Raw genomic sequence first — 7,908 nt, 5'->3', positions numbered from 1 at the left:
TATATTTAAAAGTGCACAAATCATAAATACAGATCTCAGTGAATACATGAATTTTCACCACTGAACACACCCATGTGAGCAGCATGAAACAATATAGCTAGCACCAAGAGGTCCCCTTCAGGCACCTCACCAAGGGCCATCCTAGCTTGCCTTCTAATGTGATGAGTGAGTTTGACTGGGTTTTATAGTCTATTTAGTTTATTTAAATGGAATCCTACTGGTCATATCCATTGTGTTTCGCTCCTTTTGCTCAACATTTCATCTGTGAGATGCACCCGTGTGGTTCTGCGTGGCTGTAGTTCGTGACTCATTGCTGGGTAGTGTTCCATTGTGTGAACAGTCCTCTACATATCGATTCATTTGCCTGGGGGCAGTCGCCTTATATTATTTGAGTCCCAACAAAATCTCTTGGTTTGGAGGACACTCTCAATGACTTGATTCTGAATAACAAAGTACTGTTTGGGGAAGACCCATTAACCAGAAGTGGCCTCAGTCAATGCTAGTTTGTAATGCTCAGAGAGGTCGCCTAACAGAATTGGCTTCCGAAAGGGAAAGGGAAAGGAAAATACAGAAAAAGGGGCAGTGTTGTCTTCATCTGTCCGGGCTGCAATCATAGAATACCATAGAGTGGGTAGCTTATAAACACGCATTTCTTTCTCATGGTCCCGGAGGCTGGGAAGCCCAAGATCAAGGCAATGACAGGTCTGGTGTCTGTTGAGAGAACACACTTCCTGTTACATAGATGATCACGCGGCCAAATCACTGACTCGATGGACGGATGGGTGGATGGATGAATGTGGACTTAAGAAAGGATGGGCTTTGGAATAAGGATTTGAGATGGGGGAGGCCATTGGCAGAAGCCAATAAGGATGCTATTGCAGTGGTCCCGCCAGAGAGGTGGGAGCCTGGGCCAGGGTCAAGGCTGTGGGGAATGGACAGAGGAGGACGCTTAGAATCAGAATAGTGTTTTACAAGGTATATAATGAAACAATAGAATTACAAAGGAAACCAATGATATTGAAGTGTGTTATCAACATACCAATATATACAAATCTCTGATGGTCATTTTGGCCATAAATTCTCTGGCACTCCCCCTATTGCGAGGCGGGGTCTATGTCCCTCCCCTTGTATCTACACCAGTGATGGCGAACCTTCTGAGCTCGGCGTGTCAGCATTTTTAAAAACCCTAACTTAACTCTGATGCTGTGTCACATATAGAAATTTTTTTATAATACCCTCTAGGTCAGTGATGGCGAACCTTTTGAGCTCGGCGTGTCAGCATTTTGAAAAACCCTAACTTAACTCTGGTGCCGTGTCACATATAGAAATTTTTTGATATTTGCAACCATAGTAAAACAAAGACTTATATTTTTGATATTTATTTTATATATTTAAATGCCATTTAACAAAGAAAAATCAACCAAAAAAATGAGTTCACGTGTCACCTCTGACATGCGTGTCATAGGTTCGCCATCACCGACCTAGACTGACCTTAGGAAGAGAGTCGCTTGACTTTGACCAATAGAATGCGGCAGAAGCAACATGCTGGCATTTCTCAGGGGAGTGAGGCCAGAGGAAGCCTGGCAGCCACCGGGTGAGAAGCCCCACTATGCAGAGGCCACCGCGATCCAGGGCTCACTCGAACCCACGACAAGGACAGGCTAGGAGATGCCTGGAGGGACGGAGCGACCAGAGGCTTCAGGAACCCAGAGGCATTGGGATCATCCCTCTGTGGCCTCCGACACTGCCTGGAGCTGAGACCAGGCAGCCTGCCAAGCCCCGCCCAAATTGCAGGTTCAAGAGCAAAAGCAACGATTGTTTTCAGCCACTAAATTCTGAGGCAATTTGTTACAGAGCATAGACAAGCGGAACACTAATGGATGTGCCTCTGTATGACGAATTAAATCAGAAGACTCAGCAGCAGGCCTAACACATATCATAATTTCAAATTAGCGATGCGATCAATACATCGAGAGATCGGCATCGCCTGTGATCAGCTGCACCTGTGATACGATATGAAAATATCTGTGATTTTGATCAGGGACCAGGTCACAGGTGCCGCTAACACCGACGCGACTGTTGTCCACGTGCAAGACGGGGACGCGCTGAATTTCAGTTCAGGTTTAGATTAAAGCAAAGCCAGTCCCGTGAATTCTAGCCCAAGCTCAGAAGCCCTGTTTTAGAGAAACCGGGGCACCCCTTCGATGACTGAATTCTGTCCTTTCTTAAGAATTTAGTGACGCCGCTTTTATAAGCAGCTGAACAGACTGTATTTTTAAATGTATTTTCCCAGAAGCTTTCAAAATACCCCTCCTTTCATTCAGCCCCAGAGCCGTGCAGGCCAGGCCACAGAACACAGCTCGCCAGAGGGAGACAAGGTCTATGGTGATTGGAGAGCCGGGCGCTCTCTCCTGGCCACTGAGACTGGGGGCACTTCTGGCTTTGCTCTCTCAGCACCTTCCTGTTCTCCCCAAGGCTAAGGCAGTGAAGAAAAGGCCCCATCGCCTCCTCCAGGGAGCTTTCCCTGAGCTTTCCCCTTCCAGGATTAAGTAACACTCTTTCCTCCCGGGCCCACCCTCCCCGGGAGGGTGCCATGTCCTCCTCACACGTAGTGAAGGGCAGCGCCCGTGCAGGCAAGTGTATGCACTGGAACAGACCTCTGTGGTCTCTGAGGGTCCCTCTGCGCCTGTGCCCAGTCACCCCTCCCCCTCCCCCGAGAGGACAACCCTTGTCCCGACCTCTAATCACAAAGACTAGTTTGGCCCTGAATCAGACAGTAAGTGCCGTTTTTTTTTTTTTTTTTTAATATATTTTCCCATTGATTTCTAGAGAGAGTGTAAGGGAGCGGGGGAGACAGAAAGAGGGGAACATCGATGTGAGAGAAACACATCCGTTGGTTGCCTCCAGCATGCACCCCGACCAGGGCCAGAGATGGAGCCTGCATAGAGGTATGTGCCCTTGATTGGAATCGAACCCGGGACCCTTCAGTCTGCAGGCTGACACTCTAACCACCGAGCAACACCGGCCTAAGCTTTTTGAGGAGTCTTATCTACACTACCAAGTCCCTGTTCCTGGCACAGGAAGTCATCTGAGTCATCTAGGTCACACTCCAAAAATTTTATCATTTCAGTTGTTGAAAAATACCGCACCGAGAGAAAGGAAGTTATTTCATCTTTAAGCAGCACTTCGGGGCATACCTATAGCAGATCCACTCCTCCAGAACTGAATCATTCCAGGTTTGCTTTTCACGCTTTGGGTGGCTTCTTGCAGGGTATGAATGTGTTTCGTTTCGTTTTGACTCTGTCTCCCAGAATGGTCCTCTCTCTGAGTTGCATGGTAATGAGTTCTTACAAAGATCTGACTTTCAACTGCAAAGTGATCAAAAGAAGTACTTAAAACTGCTTTACTGCTCCTGCTCCTTTATCATCACTGTTATTGCCGGAAACATTATTTTGCCATCTATATTTAGTTCACTGTTTTACTCCCAGCGATGTGATTTAAGTTATTCCTCGTGGCTTTTAGAAAACGGTTCTCCAGGCTGAGAAAAATGAATGGGTGTCTTCCTTTGGGGGTTGAATGAGGCACAGCCACTCATCTGGGCAAAATAGAAATGAGTTTAGTGCTATTAGAACGGCTTAGAGCTATGTCCCGATGCAAGACGACTCACGCATTAGTCATTTATGGCTGCACAACCCATCACCCCACTATTTAGTGGCTTAAAACAACAAACACTTATTATCTCAGAGTTGCCTGTGGATCAGGCATTCAGGAGCCGCGTAGCTAGATGCTTGCGGCTCAGGGACTCTCGCGAGGTTGCAGGCAAGATGTTGGCTGGGGCCGCAGTCACCTGAAGGTTCCACTGGGGCCCGGGATCTGCTTCCAAGATGGCTCACTCGCATGGCAGTTGGCAGGAGGCCTCGCTTCGCCGACGCATGGCTCATTCCACAGGGCTCCTTGAGCGTCCCCACGCTAGGGCAGCTGGCTTCCCCCAGATAGCAAGGAGAAAGCCTTTATATCCTAATCGTGGATGTCAGAGACGGTCCCTTCTGTCATGTTCTGTTCATTACAACCGATTCATTAAGCATTGCCCACGACTAAGGGAAGGAGAGAAAAGCAGGCTCCACCTTTTGAAGGGTAGAGAATCAAAGAATGTGTGGACACATTTAAAAACCACCACAGGTAGTAAATAGGAGAATGGAATGCAATCAAGTGTTGGAGCCATGTGGGTGGTAGAGTGGAGAGAAAGAAGAGGTTTGAAACAATCAGGGTAGGATTTACCTTGAACCTGGAACCTGATGTTGAGAAACAAAAAATTCTACCGGAAGGGTACGGCCTTGGATCTTCAGTTGTCCTGGCAACTATAAATGGGGGATTAAAAAGGGCTCTGTAGGTCTGTGCGGGCTGTAAGCAAATTCTCCCTGGAGATTTGTATGGCCCATATCCCGCGTCCTGGCCTCCATTTTCCCACTGGCCACAAATATGATTTATATCATGTGGCGAACCATTGACCAATGTTAAAGGCTAATGCTCAAAAGAAGGCAAAATCATGCCTCTCATACACATATAAAATGAACGCATTACTAAGGTTTTATTTGCCTGGCAAGCGTGGCTATTTAACTCACTAAGTAGAGGAAGGGGTGAGGTATTATTACCAGTTTAAAGGAGAATCCCAAGAACAGAACTATTTATAGGTCAGGAATATTGAAATAAATTTACAAATGGAAGCAAAACTGACTGGGGTGGGCGTGGTCCCTTCCCAGGTAAGGACCTTGGGAAGGTGGAGAATTGAATATGGAGAAGATGAAGTCAATCAGAGATACTGGGGTGAGATTTTGGTGTTAAGTTTAAGAATAATCTATGAATGCCATTTAATTGGTAGTGTTTATGAAAACTTGATGGTAGTAAAGAGTCAGTTTACCCTCTGATTTCAACTTAAAAATGTATAATAGACTGGAAACTTTCAGTAATAAGGTAAAAGGAATTAAAATTTGATTTGCAAAGCAGAGTTGAGTTGTTTAAGACAATGGCATATTCACAGATTCAATTTATGTGACTTACAAATGTTTAAGAAGGTTTTGCTTACTAAGGTCATAAGTTTGTTCATTCAGGCATTCAAATGGTTAAAAAGAAAAGAAAACAAATTCAATATACATATTGCAGTCTAAAATGTTTAGGAAAATTTAGCTAAATTTACAAATGGGGGGGCAGTTTAAGGGAATTTAGTCTGTTCAACTTGTCTTGATTGAGCCTTAATCAAAGCCCTCTCTTAAGAATGATTGCTCTAATTTTATATAAAAATAACAAGGTTAGCCCTAATCAGTTTGGCTCAGTGGATAGAGTGTCGGCCTGCGGACTGAAAGGTCCCGGGTTCGATTCCGGTCAAGGGTATGTACCTTGGTTGCGGGCACATCCCCAGTGGGAGGTGTGCAGGAGGCAGCTGATGGATATGTCTCTCTCATCGATGTTTCTGACTCTCTATCCCTCTCTTTTTCTCTCTGTAAAAAATCAATAAAATATATTAAAAACATAAATTGCATCTTCCCCTAGGGTTTAAAAAATAAATAAGTAACAAGGTTAATAAATGAAAGCTAAAGACTTGTGAAAGTCTAGATTTTAAAATCTGAAACTTTAACAAATTAATAGTAATTTAAAAAGCCCAATGTGCCCCAGCTGGTTTGGCTCACTAGATAGAGTGTTGGCCTGCGGACTGAAAGGTCCCGGGTTCGATTCCGGTCAAGGGTATGTACCTTGGTTGCGGGCACATCCCCAGTGGGAGGTGTGCAGGAGGCAGCCAGTCGGTGATTCTCTCTCATCATTGATGTTTCTATCTCTCTTCCTCTCCCTTCCTCTCTGAAATCAATAAAAATATATTTAAACAAACAAACAAACAAACAAAAAACCCCAATGTAAATGGTCTTTTCTATACACACCCACACAAATTTACTGGGATATCAAATAATTCCCATTGATGTTTGGGAGGAAAGAGATGTGGAGGAGTGGGGTGTAAAACAAAAAATGAAGTCACATATTTTGTTTTCTTTTAAAATGGATATGCGGCAGTTTTAAAGCAAAGCCCCAACATTCTTTGGCGTACCTCCCATAGGGAGAGGAGGGAGGGCTCCGTGTCCCCTCCTTTTGAATTGCGCTCTGGGACTGCTTGACCAATAGAACGAGGCGGAACCCACACTGTTAGTCGCCAGGCTCAGGCCTTAAGTAAATGGCAGCTTCCCTTTCCTCTTGGGCGCTTGCTCTTGGCACCCGGCCCCCATGCTGGGAGGAAGTTGGAGCGACCCTGCGGAGAGGCCCACATGGAGGAGAAGCGGAGCCAGCACCAGCTTGCCAACCACGTGCGAGCCATCTTGAAAGGGATCCTGGGGTCCCAGCGGAGCTGTCCCAGCTACACAGTGGGGTGTGGAGGCGAATTGCCTCTGTCAAGCTCTGCCCGGATTGCAGATTCTGGAGGAAAGTAAGTGATTATTGCTGTTGACACCACTAAGCTTCAAGGTGGTTTTACCCAGTAACAGGTAACCAAAACCAAGGTGTGACTTACACCAACAAGATGTAACTCACTGGTAAAGTGCGCCAACCACGCATATAGCCTGATGGATTTTCACATTTTGTATGTAACTATGTAGCCATCGCTTAGAGATGTTTCCAAACTTAACTGGATTAGAAACAGTCTCTCCAGCATCCATGGATGAAATGAAAACAGGCTGTGGTGTGCGGGCCAGGACTAAGCGAAGACTCAGGGGAAGACACCCAGATGTTAGTCTGTCACCTCTGGGAAGGACGCTTAAACCTCCCATCAGCAGAGCCACCTCGTTAAATGCAAGGGCCAGGCCTCTGAGGCCTGATTGGGTACTTACCATCCTAACTGTCCAGAGCAACTGCGGCCAAAAGGACTTTGGGGAATCTTTGAATTGGGCGGGGCAGCCTCCCCCGCTCCCCAGTCTGCTTCCCCAATGGCCTACTTCAAACTGTGGGCTGATTCCCATGGATCACTCTCAGCCCTAATTACCCCAGAGCAGCCTTTCTTCCTGGGCCTGGAGCAAGAATTTTAAGGTGCTCCCCACAAAGCAAGTCCCTGAGACCAAACAATGGCGGCGATTCCAGGAAAAGCCCAGACGAGGAGATGTCCAGCCCGTCTCCTCTCCTCCTTGGAGACGCAGGTTCCGGGCCGGCTGGGGATCTCCCCAGGTAGGAACCCGAGTTCCTCCACTAAATAGATTTTCCTTTTGTTGTCACATTAATTTGCAACTCATTAATAGTGACAGAAGTGAGGTACTGCGCCGAGGTCATTTGCATATTCATGAGTGACTTATTATTAAACAAATAAGATTTTCCTATCTTCGAGAGCACCCAAAGTAAGGCTGAACAGTACATTACACCGGCCTCGATGCTTTATTCTTTCTTTAATATGTTAATAGATGCAGTTGATTTCTTTAAGTAAATACGCATCTATAAAACAACACGTACTTTATAAAAAAGGAATCATTTAAATAATAATCCATTAGCAAAGTTGGCAACAATTTAAGAGGAGCAGCCCATTAATACCAACGCGTGAGAATCAATTTGCGAATTTTAACTCGGTTGGATGGTGGGCCCTGGACGACCGAGGAGGCGGCCTTGGGAGAGTGTGTGCTCACTCACAAATATATTTTAATGAGTTTCTGGAGGCGAGTACGCGAGGCCTTCCGTCTTCGGGGGCGGCTCCCAGGAGGTTGCGTCCTGTCCCCCATCAGCGATCAGCTTTCCTCTGGCGTCTGCAGGGCACTGGATCGTGAGCTGCACGCAGGCCCCAGCGCTAGGTCTACCCGGCCGCTTTCCCTGTGCCCAGGGCCCCTGACAACACCGGTTAACGGGGTGGGGGCGGGGCGGGGCCTGGTCTCCCGGAAAGGCTCCCACACC

At 46.5% G+C, this 7,908-nt stretch overlaps 1 long non-coding RNA gene across 1 annotated transcript in view; it reads left to right on the top strand.

The window, feature by feature from the left end:
• The window catches only part of LOC106723834, a 97,144-nt gene that overhangs the window by 9,852 nt on the left and 79,384 nt on the right, over positions 1-7,908 (top strand). The window contains exon 2 of the long non-coding RNA XR_001359558.1: positions 3,164-3,236. This is a non-coding gene — a long non-coding RNA (uncharacterized LOC106723834). The remainder of the gene's footprint in view (positions 1-3,163; positions 3,237-7,908) is intronic.

This window comes from Myotis brandtii, unplaced genomic scaffold, assembly GCF_000412655.1.
Source record: "Myotis brandtii unplaced genomic scaffold, ASM41265v1 scaffold657, whole genome shotgun sequence".
NCBI lineage: Eukaryota > Metazoa > Chordata > Mammalia > Chiroptera > Vespertilionidae > Myotis > Myotis brandtii.
The sequence above is the reverse complement of the archived record's forward strand: the minus strand, read 5'-3'. Positions and strand labels throughout refer to the sequence as shown.